Source organism: Elephantulus edwardii, unplaced genomic scaffold (assembly GCF_000299155.1).
Source record: "Elephantulus edwardii isolate Elephantulus edwardi_28Jun2011 unplaced genomic scaffold, EleEdw1.0 scaffold00025, whole genome shotgun sequence".
In the NCBI taxonomy this organism is placed as follows: Eukaryota; Metazoa; Chordata; class Mammalia; order Macroscelidea; family Macroscelididae; genus Elephantulus; species Elephantulus edwardii.
This window is the reverse complement of record NW_006399775.1, coordinates 21,329,465-21,343,418: the sequence shown is the minus strand read 5'-3', so window position 1 is coordinate 21,343,418 and position 13,954 is coordinate 21,329,465. Positions and strand designations below refer to the sequence as shown.

Below are 13,954 nucleotides of genomic sequence, written 5' to 3'. Positions count from 1 at the left end.
TTCACTGGACTTCCTTGTATGTGTATAGATATTATCCTGTCACTGACAATATTGTACTTCAAGACGGATCTAGCAATGACTTATTTAACTATGAAAGCAACTCCATTTTTCCTCACTTTTTCATCTCCAGAGGAACAAATACTACCTCTTTTAAAATTAGAAAAGTTGTGAGTCAGGGTTGGATCCTTTTTCTATATCTATTTAATCTGAAAGCTGAGCAAATTCTTTCAGAAGCTGAATTCTAAGGTAGAATCTCTATCAGGTTTTAAGGAAGACTCATCAATAACCTTTGTTATGGAGATGACACAACCTTGCTGAAAGTGAAGGAGGGCTTGAAACACTTGCTGCTGAAGAAAGAATACTGCAACCTTCAATATAGATTGCACCTCAAAGTCAAGAAAACAAACATCCTCACAATGAAACTGAGAGGAAACAATATGATAGATGGAGAAAAGATTGAAACTATCAATGAGTACAACTTACATGATTCACAATCAGTACACTTGGTGCCAGTAATTAAGAGATTAGGAGACATATTGCACTGAGAAAGTCTAGTCAGGAGCCATTCCAAATTATTGAGGAGCAATGATGTTAGTTTGATGACTAAGGGGGGCCTGAGTCAGGACATGATCTCTTCAATCACTTGCTATGCTGCTAAGAGCTGGAGAATGGATAAAGATGACAGAAGGAAAATTTATGATAGAAAAAAACGTTTGAATTTGGTGTTGGAGAAGAGTACTGAATAGCCCATGAACTTCCATAAGAACAAATAGATATGTTTTCGAGGAAGTGCAGCCAGAGGGCTCCTTGGAGGCTAAGATTATAAAGCTTTGTTTGACATACACTGCAATGTTTCTAGGAAAGGGTATTCCTTGGAAAGGGACATTATGCTTAGAAAAATGTAGAGACAGCAAAGCAGAGGAAGACCCTAAACCAGGTGGATTGATAGTAACTGCAGCAATAGGCTGCAGTGTGTTAGAGATTGTGAGGATGGCACAGGATAGGACAGGGTTCAAATCTGTTTCTTCATAGGACCGCTAGGAGTCTTACTTGACTCGACGCACCTAACAACAACAACAACAACAGTGCAATTTCTTTTCTTCTCCCCATGCTCCTCCCAGAAATATCTGAATCAAGCAACATTTATTAAATTCTCTGAGTCCTACAACCTTGAGTTCTCTAGTTAGGAATCACTTGATTGAACTGTCTTTTTTTAGGTCAGTGTTTTGGCCATTCATTTTGCTTGTCTTTTTCTAGTTTCCTTTATGTTATCACCTATGCCATCTTAACTATATACCATATGTCCTTATCATATTCCTCAGGCTACTCTGGGTTTTGAGACGACGATTATACTAATCATCAGTGACATCGCAGTGCCTATCATGAAATTAGAAGTCAATAAGGATTACAGGGAAATAATGACAATGCTTCATTTAAATTTTCTGTTTTGTTCAAGGCTTAAGCATTGTATTTAAACCATGTAACATATCAAGGCAGATATTGTTGCTTTTATATTACAGATACCTGAGAAAGCTGAGCTCAGTGACTCTCTGGGATGCTCTTTGTACAATACAATCGCATAGACTTTGTTGGTTCCAGCTTTCTACTGATGCTATCGATATTTGGCAGACTAAATACATGTTGCAGCTCTGGTGGTCTAGTATTAAGAATAGTGTTAAGAAGAACTGTGTTGCAATTCCAAAGCACAGAATTCAAATCAACCAGCTGCCCTGCAGGAGATGGATAGGCAATTTCCTCCCTTGTGATTAACTGCCTCTGAAAACCCAGTGGATTGTCAGTTATGAGTCAATTTTAAATTGACAGGACACAATAGCAACAACAAATACGAAATATTGTAATTATCCCTGAAAAATGAAAAATATGTTTCAGTTTAGTTTTCTAGCTATAGAGAAATTTTTAAATATTAATTGTTCCTTCTAAAGCTTTGTATAAACTACATCTTTAGTAATGCTTCCAAGTCTTCATCCAAGGAAATTACTAATTTTTAAAAAGCTTAAATATGCTTATTAGAAAGGAGTAATCATTAAAGATCTACTTATGGAGAATATTAAATTTTTAATGAGAAATATAGAAATATTTTTTTAATACAAGGTGAAAAATCCATTTGAAATATTTCTTGCTGTCCACATGAATGTTATAAAACATTTTGGTGGTGGAAATAAAAATAAATTATTACAAAATTCTATCATAAATGTGAGTTTTGTCTAAAATAGAATTGTTTTGTCAGAGAAACCTATTGAAGTTATTTGACAGGCTTTTTAACAATTCATTTATTTAGGTCAACACATATTGGTACCTCACGATCACCTTTTCCTTATAAACAAGCAAAATACTCTCAAAATAAACCGGCATCTTTCTGTTTCTGCTGTGTCTAACAACAATTTGCAATGGCTTTAGAGGGGCTATTAACATTTACAAGTGCAGTCAAGCAAAAGAATTGCATGCATTATTTTGTTTTCTTAAACTAAAATTGCCTTTTTCCTCACTATTTTGAATATTTTGGTTTTTCTGTGTGGGAATTATCTTTAGCAGGGACTATTGGTGGCTTGCCTGAATTCCCAGAACTCACCCTTCCTGGATATGACAGATATTTGGTGCTATAAGCAATTATGCTTCAATAGTATTTAATTACTATTGACACTTTCTCAGTTTGATGCAAGGAAAGCTATAGATGTAAGGGATGCCCTAAGAACAAGTTTTGACGAAGATGATCAACACTGGCAGTGGCAGGCAAATAGCTGTCTCCTTGTCCTTCAGGTGGGAGCATTCAGGTCTATATTTTGCTGTCTCAGAAGCACTCAAAGGGATTCAGCCCCAATTGCCCATTTTGCTAATTAGTGCTTTCTTTCCTTTCTTTGTTCTGTTCCCTATACTTTGGTTCAATTTCCAAACACATTCCTAATTTTTAGATTAGCTTTGGGATGAACTAAATTTAAAACATTATCAATCAAATCGTATTAAGATTATGAATTAATTCTCCACAAGCTTTAGTCTCTTCCATTATATCCCTTATCCCTCCCTTGCCCCTTTCCTAGCTGATTTATTTTAATATTTATTCATTGTTACACAATTATCTACCTCCCTTTCTCCCCTCCTGACTCTCGGATTCCTTTGCAATGACATACCTCTTTAAAAATTTCCACTTTTTGCTTCATATGCGTGGGAGTGATACAGACATACAGACACTTACATCCACAAACATACAGGATGGGGGGGGGAGAGAGAGAGAGGAGAGAGCAAGCAATTGCCTTTTTACTTACTCTTAAGGTATAATTTAACCTGTTAAGAATTTAGGCTTTTTTTTTAGGGCATGCATTTAAAAACATTGTTGATATATAGCCATTGACAGAAAAATAGAAAACTTTGCGGTATTTCCATTCTTGTCAAAGCTGAATTGGGTAAGGTAGCTTGCAAGCATCAGAGTAAAACACATAAAAGGTCCCGAGAAAGTGTTTACAGCTTTCTGAAGTAATTCACCTGGCAAAGTCCCTTTTCTTTACTCGATTCTTGCTTAACCCTGGGTATTGTTAACCAAGATAAATGGCGCTCTGACAGTTTCTGATACAAGCAGGCTGACATGTCAGAAACAAAAGGCCATCAGTTCTGAAAGTTTGCAGGCAGCTTCTTTCTCTTCCCCTCATCAGACTAAATATGGCAGCAATGTGGAGTGTGTGATTTATACAACTCTGCAGTGCACTTTATATTGAGCCTTTTTTTTGAAGGGAAGTGATGAACAACACCTGTGACAGATTTCTTCTAGTCAAGTATCAGAATCATTTGATGATTTGAGCAGGAGGGGAAGGAGGAGTGTCTGGTTTTCCTTGACAGAAATATAAAAAATAAGAACCATTTTATTGGGAACATTATGTACTGTACAACTGTGGTAATGAACTCTGCTCAGGCTCTTGAAAAGGGTAAGAATTCTTATTGGGAGTGTGACATGTGAGGGATGGCTTCATAGTGTCTCCTATTAGTCTTTCCTGGAGGTAGAATAAAGGCGTGGAAAGAGCATGGTCTTTAGAATGAGACAGACCAGGGCTGCAATATCAAGCCTGCCGCTTTCTTTTTAGACCAATCTAGTAACTTTGCTTTTTTTTTTTTTTGCTTTTGTTTTTGTGTGTTACCTCTATAATCAAAATTGTAAGTAACACTCTTAGCCATTACAATACAAAATTACTGTTTAACCCTTCACATTATAAAATATTGATAATCACTATGATGTACAAGAATCAGTCACATTGCAAGAAATCAGTAATTTTCAGTTTACTAGTTTCACTTTAACCTCTTCCTGACACTTTCACTTTAGCTGCTTCCTTATTTTAGTCTCTTATTTTTTTAATAAAATTTTAGTTTATATGTTTTAAATGAAAATTTATTTTTATTGTGATTTAGCAAACATGTACAGAGAAGTTAAATTTTCATCCATTCATTGTTGCACATTATGCCCCCTTCTCCCTCCCTTCCTCCTCCTCAGTTTACTTTTTTAAAAAAATACTCATTCATTGTTACACTACTACCTACCTCCCCTTCTCCCTTCCTCCCATCCCTTTACAATGACATACCTCTCATTCTAGGCTGTTGTAGGTATAATGCCTAATCATACATTCCTTTTAGACAGTTCTTTCCTTCATCTGTTCCAATGCAATGGCCATGTCTCTTATTGAAGAAAGCCCCACACAGGCTGACAATGTGAAATGAAGGTAAATAGAATATCATCCAAGCACATTAAGACCTGCCACTCAAAATTGAACAAGAAGAACATAGTTTAGAACATGAGTGTATGTATCTCCTTTGTTAAACACTTGAAGATCCCTAGTGGTACATGGTTAATGAAGGACCACTAATTAAAAAATTAACTGAACTCATCAGTCAGTCAGCTCCATTATGGAAAGATATGTTTCCTTTACTTTGAATATGTTTTTTTTTCCTTTCCTGTTTACTTTTACAAAACAGGAGATTAAATTCCACTTATTTATAATTAACTGGTCATGTCTTATTTTGCTTTAGCTGCCACATATTGAAATATGCCTTTTGATAGGTCATTAGGCACATTTTAATAAAGAATTCACATGATAAAGCAGTGGTGGTTATTGAGTACCCTCAAGTCAGAACTAACTCATAGTTGACCTTCCAATGCGTTTTCTGAGACATTTAATCTCAGGGGGGGAGATTGCCCATCTTTCTCCTGTGCAGCAAGGATGGATTTGAATTGCATGACTTTGAGTTTGCTGCACAATTCCTTACCACTAAGCCAGGAGAGCTAGGAAATCCTAATCACTTTGTCATCTTCTTTTTTTTTTCCAGATAAAGAGATATATTTTCTTTGAAAGATACCTTGTTTCAGTTGTTATTATTTGCTATTGAATATATCACAACTCATAGTAACACTATGGACAGCTGATCTGATGCCCTTTCCTCCAACATCCTCATGATGTATGTGATGTTTAAGTAAATTGTAATCACTATGTCAATCCATCTCATTAAGGGTCTTCTTAATTTAAAAGTGTGCAGCAGCGTGTTAAATAATATTAGTATTTTACTTTCATACTCTTTTTTTATTTTTACTTTCATACTTTCATATAATATTCTTGGATAATGTTCACACTAGTTTAACCATAATTTTTTTAAATGTGAACAAGTATGAATCCTTTCTAGTTTATTGTTCAGATAGCTATCATCTAAATTTCTTGGCATAAACTGATAAATAAGTCTAAGGGTACCTGTGTCTCCTGAAACACCCATTTGGTGTTCTATCAATTCCTAAGATATTGCCAATTCTTTTAGTGCATCTAGGACTTCTTCCTTCAGTTCTTGATCATGTGCTAAATCTGGAAATTATTCAGTTTTGATTTTTTTTTAATTTTTGCTACAGTGACTCCTTGAACATATTCATATAGAGCCTGCCTTGTCCTATATTCTCATCAAATCTTATGACTCTGCAGGGAAATGTGTGGGTCAAGACACTTGTCTCAAGGGCAGGGACAACCCTGAAACTATTGGCTATTTTTACTGTTGGGGAAATATCATTCGTCTGCTCTTTTCCATAAAATGCTTATCTGTCAGATACTGTTCTAAGTCTGAGCATTCAGAATAACACAGACTAGGAAGAAGGATTGCCTATCCACTTTCAAAATAGCAATCCTCTGAAAACCCTATGTACAATAGAACACACTTAGACTAGCAGATAGGACAACTAAGGTGGAGCTTTCAAGTATAGAAACACAAAAGAAGAGAAGGAGTTGTAAGAAGACAGGAGTGATTGGAACATGGAATGTGAGAACCACAAATGTAGGAAAATTATATATTGTTAAGGAAGAAATGGAATGCATAAAAATTGACATATTAGGTACTGGTAAGATGTGATGGGACATTTTGAGTCAGACAGTCATATGGCCTACTATGCTGGACATGAAAAGGTGAAGAAAAATGGGTTTGCTTTCATAGTGAAAAAAGTAATTTCTAGATCTATCTTTAAATACAATTTTGTGAGTGGCAACATATCCATATGTGTACAAGGAAGTCCTGTGAACTGCTATTATTCAGATATATGCATCCAAAACAGATCCAAAGAAGAAGAAATAGATTTCTACCAACTTTGCAGTTAGAGATCAATTGAACATGCAATCAGGATGCATTAATAATAATGGATGACTGGAATGCAAAAGTAAACAGAGAGGAAGGATCAGTAATTGGAAAACATGGACTTGGTGACAGAAGGTACAATGATAGAATTTTGCAAAATCAATGATTTATTCATTGAAAATACATTTTATAAGAAACACAAATGCAGGTTATACACATGTATTTTACCTGATGGTATGAATAGCATTCAGATTGATTACATCTGTGGAAAGAAACACAGGAGAAGCTCAATATCCGCTGTGAAAACTTGTTGTTATTGTTAGGTGCTGTCAAGTTGTCGACGACTCATAGCAACCGTATAAACAAAAGGCCTGAGCACTGTTTGTATATAGAGTTTCCGGAGGCAAGCCATTTCAGAAGTGAATTCTGCTCCTGCTTCCAGACTTTTTTTAATCGGGAAGCTCCAGCCAACACTGTCCACCATGGGTACCCATTACCACGTTTTCATACTAGGCCAGGTATTAATTATGGAGCAGAACACCAACTACCCATATGCAAGTTCAAACTGAAGCTAAGGAAAATTAAATCAAATCCATGGGAACCAAATATGACCTTGAATCTATCCCACCTGAACTTCAAAACTACCTCAGGAACAGGTTTTAGGCCTTGAATACTAATGAACAAAGACCAGATGAGTTATAGTAAGGTATCAAGAATATCATCCAGGAAGAATGCAAAAGTCATTGCAGACAGAGGAGGAAGAAAAGATGAAAATATTTATCAGAAGAGACTCTGAATATTGCATTAAAGTGCCGAGAAGCCAAAGCAGAAGGAAGAAATCAAAATATTAAGGAGCTGGACAGATTTCAAAGGACAGTGAGGGAAGACGATATAAAATATAATGAAATGTGCAAAGAGCTAGATTCAGAAAATCAAAGGGACTGGACTTGATCAGCATTTCTTAAGCTCAAGGAATTGAAGAACAAATTCAAGCCTCAAGTTGCAATACTTAAGGATGCTTTGGCAGACAATTGAATAATCCAGGAAGTAATAAAACAAGATGGAAAGAGTATATAGTGTCATTGGACCAAAAGGAATTGGCAGACACAGAAGAACATATCAGCAAGAACCTGTGGTGATGAAGGAGGAATGTCAAGCTGCTTTTAGAGAATTGGCAAAAAATAAGGCTCCAGGAATAGATGGTATACCAATTGACATATTTCAACTAACAGATGCTGCCCTAGATGTGCTCACCAAATTGTGCCAAGAAATCTGGAAGACAACCACTTGGCCGACTGACTGGAAGAAATCTATATTTATTCACATTCCAGAGAAAGGTGATCCGGTAGAGTGTGGAAATTATCAACAATATCATTAATATCACATGCAAGTAAAATTCTGCTGAAGATTATCCAAAAACTATTTGAACAGCACATAAACAGACTACTGTCAGAAGTGCAGACTAAGTTTAAAAAGGGTAGTGGTACTAGGGATACAATAACTAATGTTAGATGGATCTTGGCTGAAAGCTAGGAATACCACAGAAACATCTATCTATGTTTCATTGATTATACAAAGGCATTTGACTGTGGAACACAACAAACTATGGCTAACTTGGAAAAAATGGGAATCCCAGAACACTTGATTATGCTAATGCAGAACATATGTTTGGACCAGGAGACAGTTGTCACAATTGAGTAAGGGAGCACTATATGGTTCAAAATTAGGAAGGGTATATGCCAAAGATGTGTCCTATCTCTATACTTTCTCAACCTAGTTGCAGAACAGATTATCTGGAAATCTGGGCTCTATGAAGAGAAATGTGGCATCAGGATTAGAGGAAGATTCATCACCAATCTGCATTATGCAAATGACAAAACCCTGCTTGCTGAAACTGAGGAGAACCTGAAGCACTTGCTACAGAAGATCAAGGTCTGCAGCCTTCAATTTAGATTGAATCTCAATATTAAGAAAACAAAGATTCTCACCAATGGGCCAACTGGCAGAATCATTATAGATTGTGAAGAGATTGAGACTGTTCACAGCTTTAGTTTGCTTGGCTGCACAATTAATACTCTTGGCATCAGCAGCCAGGAAATTAAAAGACATATTGCATTGGGAAAGTCTGCTGTTAGAGACTTCTCCAAAATACTGAAGAGCAACAATGTCAGTCTGGAGACTAAGGTACGTCTGATACAGGTGATGGTCATTGAAATCACTTGTTATTAATCAGAGATCTGGACAATGACTAGGGATGATAGAAGGAGAATTGATACCTTTGAGCTGTGTTGTTGGAGAAGAGTAATGAATATAACATGGACTGCTAAGAGAATAACAGTTTCAGCCTGGAGAAGTTTAAACCAGGCTGCTCCTTGGAGGCAAGGATTCTGAAGTATCATCTGATGTACCTTGGACATATTGCAAACAGGTACCAGTCCTTCGAGAGGGACATCATGATTGGGAGGGTGGAGGGACAGCACAGGAAAGGAAGACCTTTGATGAGATGAACTGATTTCAGTGACTGGAGAAATGGGGGTATTATGTTAAAGGCAATAAGATCGGCACAGGATAGAGCAGAGTTTAAGGCTGTTGTACAAAGGGTAGCTATGAGTCACAGGCGACTCAATGGCACATAACAACAACAACAGCAATCTTATGACTTGATGCCTTAATGGTGTCTATTTTAAATCATCAGAAATCGCTTTGAAGTCTATTAGGACAAAAGTACAACAAGCCACTCAGAAAATCAAACCATTACTGGTGAAAAAGAAATCAATAGTGATGATGTCAGTTCATAAGAAGATTCTGCAAGTGTGTTTAGCACTTTAATTTGACGGGGACAAATAACCAATTTATGTATAGCAGGGTTATATAAGCTCCACGCATCACTAAAGCTCAAAGTCAATGTTATGACTGCTTTCAATTTACAGTGGTTTGTTTAAGTTTGTTTACAGTCTGGATGACTATGTACTTGAACTAGTCCTCAATCTACAGGAAACAGTTCGCCACCTCTGTAGTGAAGTTAAAAGAAAAGATTTAAAAAAAATAATAATACTTTTACCATAACCTAAACAACAAATTTCTGAAATAAGGCTATTTTGTTATGACAATATCTAAGCATACACTATGTTAAAAATATTTCCATTTGCTTCTGCAGCTCTGGGTCGAGAGAAAGAGGTACAGCTGCTCTGAGAAATCTTTTGCTGCTGGTGGCTTCCAGAGTCCAGCCTTTTCTTAGCTCAACCCAGCCCAGCCCTGTCCCTTAGGCAGAGTTCATCATTCTCTAACATGAAACCTGTGTTCTTTTTAACGATTATCAGACCTCAGATTCTCCTTTCTGCTCCTGGTAACTTGGATTTTCAGTCTTATGACAATGGAACTAATAAGGTTTTCTATGGAAAATACAGATGACAATTTAAACAGAGCTGATGTTGTTTTAGTGAATTCTTATGCTGACTGGTGCCTTTTCAATCAGATGTTTAGATGTAGCTTCCAATGTCATTCAGGAAGAACACCCACATGAGAATCAAGTGGTGTTTGCCAGGTTTGATTGTGATCGGCACTCTGATATAGCCCAGCGATACAGAATAAGCAAATACTCAACCCTCAAAAGTTGTTTCGTCATGGGTTGATGATGAAGAGAGAATGCAGGAGCCAGGGACCAGTGCACTTGCAGATTACATCAGGCAGTAGAAAATCACCCTGTCCCAGAACTTAGAAGAAATCACCACTCTTGATCTCAGCAAAATAGATACCATTGGGTATTTTGAGCAAAGAGATTCAGACAACCATAGAATTTTTGAAAGAGTAGCAAATATTTTGCACTATGATTGTGCCTTCCCCCCAACACACACACATTTGGCCTGCTTCAAAACCAGAAAGATATAGTAGATACAACATAATCTACAAGCCACCAATGCTTTTTGCCCCAGATATGGTATATTTGGGGTCTATGACAAATTTTGACCTGACTTCCAATTGTATTAAGAATAAATATGCTTCTCTTTTACGAGAAATAGTATTTGAATATGGAGAGGAAGTGACAGAAAAAAAGACTTACTTTCTTATAGTTTTCCACATGAAAGAATATGTAGAAAGTTATAAATATTCTAGAATGAAGTGATCAAGCAATTAATAAGTGAGAAATGTAAACAGTAAATTTTTACATGCTGTGACAAATTTAGACATCCTCTTCTATGCATACAGAAGTCTCCAGCAGATTGTCCCGTAATAGCTATTGACAGCTTCAGGCATATGTATGTGCTTGGAGACTTCAAGGATGTAATAGATTCTAGAAAACTCAAGGAATTAATCTTGGACTTAAATTCTGGAAACTGCACAGAAAATTCCATCATAGGCCTGACCCAATTGATGTTACCCCCTGACAGGAATCGCAAAATGTTGCAAGCAGTCTGCCTTTAAGTTCCTTCCAGAAACCAGCACCCAGAGAATATAGGTTTTATTGAGGGATCAAGCTTTAAAAACTTGAAAACAAACAAACAAACAAACAAACAAAAAAAACCCCAACCAGATTGCAAACCTTATGAACAGCAGCATTAGCTTAATGTAGTGGAAATGGTAAACCTGTATTTCCATAATTATGTGTATTTTTATTCTGAATAAACGGAAAAAAGTTTACAAAAAAGTATTTCACATTGAGAAACTATATTTATCTATGCTTTGTAGAGTTCATTCTATTTGCATAAAGCATATAAGTTAACCTATATTCTGTCCTTTCATTCATCCGTTTTACATTTTTTGTTCCTTTGAAAGGAAATTGCAGATATTGGTACCCAAAGTAAATTAATTTCCATCAAGTTCATTTCAACGAATATTCATCCTCAAGGTCAGAATATCCCTGCCCCTTTCCAAGACTGTAAGTCTTTCTGGAAGCAGACAGCCATATTTTTTTCTCTCCTTGAGAGGTTGGTAGACAAAAATGGATGACTTTTTGGTAAGCAAACAAGTGTTTAACCAACGTGACAACAAGGATCCTTAGATTTTTGCACTTTTTTTTCCCTAATTAAACTATCACCTTGCATATCATTAACAGAAGTTTTAACTTCATGGGTGTCAGAACAGATTCCAAAATTTGTGGTAGCAAGCATAGAACAAAAAGGAAAGGAAGAAACTATGAAGGACAGTAAAGAGAAGAGTTGTGTAAAAAAAAAAATTGCAGAGTTGGAGTTAGAATACAAAATGGGAGAAGATGTTCTACATTTATCAAGCAGAAAAAAAATCTGAAGAAAATAATTTAAGCCTACAGTTGTGATAGTTAAGCTTTCTATTGGAAAAACATTGAATAATATAGAAGGCATCAAAATAAGTCAGAAGGAGTATAGAAATATTGAAAAGAATTAGTGTACGCTCAGCCATTACAGAAGGTAGGAAAGGATCAAGATGAAATGGGTACTGAAGGAAAAAGTTAAAACTACACTGAAGGCATCAGAAAGTATAAGACATCAAGGATTGTCAGAATTCAGTTTTAACCTTTCAAGAAACAGGCAGCACTGGATATACTCACTAACCTGTGGTAAGAAATTAGGGAGAGAGATACCTGGTCATCCAACTGGAACAGCTAAAATATCATGAATAACACGTACAAATAAAATCTTGCTGAAGGTAATTTTAAAAATAGCTGAAGCAGGACATGGACATGGACATGGAACTCTAGAAATTAAAATTGGTTTCAGAAGAGGACACAGAACAAACAAGTAATTTCATAGCTAATGTCAGATGGATTTTAACTGAAAGCAGAAAATCTCTGAAATATGTTCATCTGTTTCAGGGTGTGTTTCCTTGTTCCATTCAGAAAATAGCTTCTTGGTCTAGGTATAGATTTCATGAGTACAATTAAATGGTCTGAGATTTCCATTCTCTCAATGTTAGTCATAGTTTGTTGTTGTGATCCACACAGTCAAATAAATTTATATAGTCAATAATACAGAGATAGACATTTCTCTGATGTTGTTTGCTTTCACACGGGATGCACCTGGCTTCTGCAATGACATACTGGAGTATCTTAAGCAGTACTTTACTTGAAAATGATATTAATTATATTGTTTGATAATTTTCACGTTCTGTTAGATCACCTTTCTTAGAAATGGGAATAAAAATTAATGTCTTCCAGTCAGTTGGCCAGTCAGCTGTTTTTAAAACTTCTGAGCATGTCCATCTGTTAAACATGTTCATTGATATGCCATATATTCCCAGGGCCTTACATTTTTCCAGCTTAAAAATCTTCCTTTGCTATCACTGGTTCTTGTTTATATAGTACTTTAGGAAAATTTTCAGTTTTGAACAATTCTTTTTTGGTACAATGATTCTGTGTATTCCTTCCACCTTTATAAGTTCTTCCTCGATCATCCAATATTTTACCCATGACAAGTGTCAGTATTGGAATTTAAGAATTGACTATGTTTTTCAGTTCTTTCAGCTTGAGAAATGCTGAGTGTTTCTATTTTCATTCTGACTCCAGGTCTTTGCACATTTCATTATACTATTTTGTTTTGTCTTCTTGAGCTATCCTTTCTTTGAAATATTCTGCTCTTCCCTCTTCAGCTACTCTTCCTATGTTTTGGCTTCTCAACCCTCTAATTCAACATTCATAGTTTTCTCTAGCATCAGTTTAGGCTTTTTCTTTCTCCTTTGAAATGACCTTTTTGTTCTCTTCATGGATGATGTCCTTGATTTCATCACACAGGTCTCTGATCTTTGATCATCAGTGATCAATGCCTCAAAACTGTACTGAAGATGATTTTTTAACTCAAGTGAGTTACACTCCAGAAAAATATCTCTGGTTACCTAGTGGAAAAAAAACTTCACTTCAATGCCAACAGGATGTGGTTTGAATCTACCAGCTGCTTTGCAGGAGAAGGATAGCCAATATCTTCCCATGCAATTTACTCTATCTGAAAACCCACTGGAGGGTCATCATTGAATCAGTTCTGACATTACGGTACACAAAAACAATAGAATCAAGAATTTTGATTCTTAGAGGTTTGTTTTAGTCTTCTTTAAGTTCAAACCGAACTTGAACAAGAGTAATTGGTGAAAAAAAATAAAATAAAAAAGAGTAATTGGTGGTTTGATCCATAGTCAATACTTAGTTTGATTCTGATTACTGATAATTTATCCAGTGACTCCACAGATGAAGTCAATCTGATTCTTGTGGAATCTGTCAGGTGAAGTCCATGTGTGAAGTTACATCTTGTATTTCTTTTTTTTACTTTTGATTGAAATCTTTTTTTAAAATTTAGGTTGTTTATTTTTCATTTCAATGAACATCTACAGAGATTTTGGAATTCCATTCATTCATTGTTGCAACCTTCTCCCCGCACAAACCCCTCCC

The 13,954-nt window shown here is 35.9% G+C and overlaps 1 pseudogene; it reads left to right on the top strand.

The window, feature by feature from the left end:
• Window positions 1-3,907: 3,907 nt before the first annotated feature.
• On the top strand, window positions 3,908-11,069 carry LOC102861271 (annotated as a pseudogene).
• The last annotated feature ends 2,885 nt before the right edge of the window (window positions 11,070-13,954 follow it).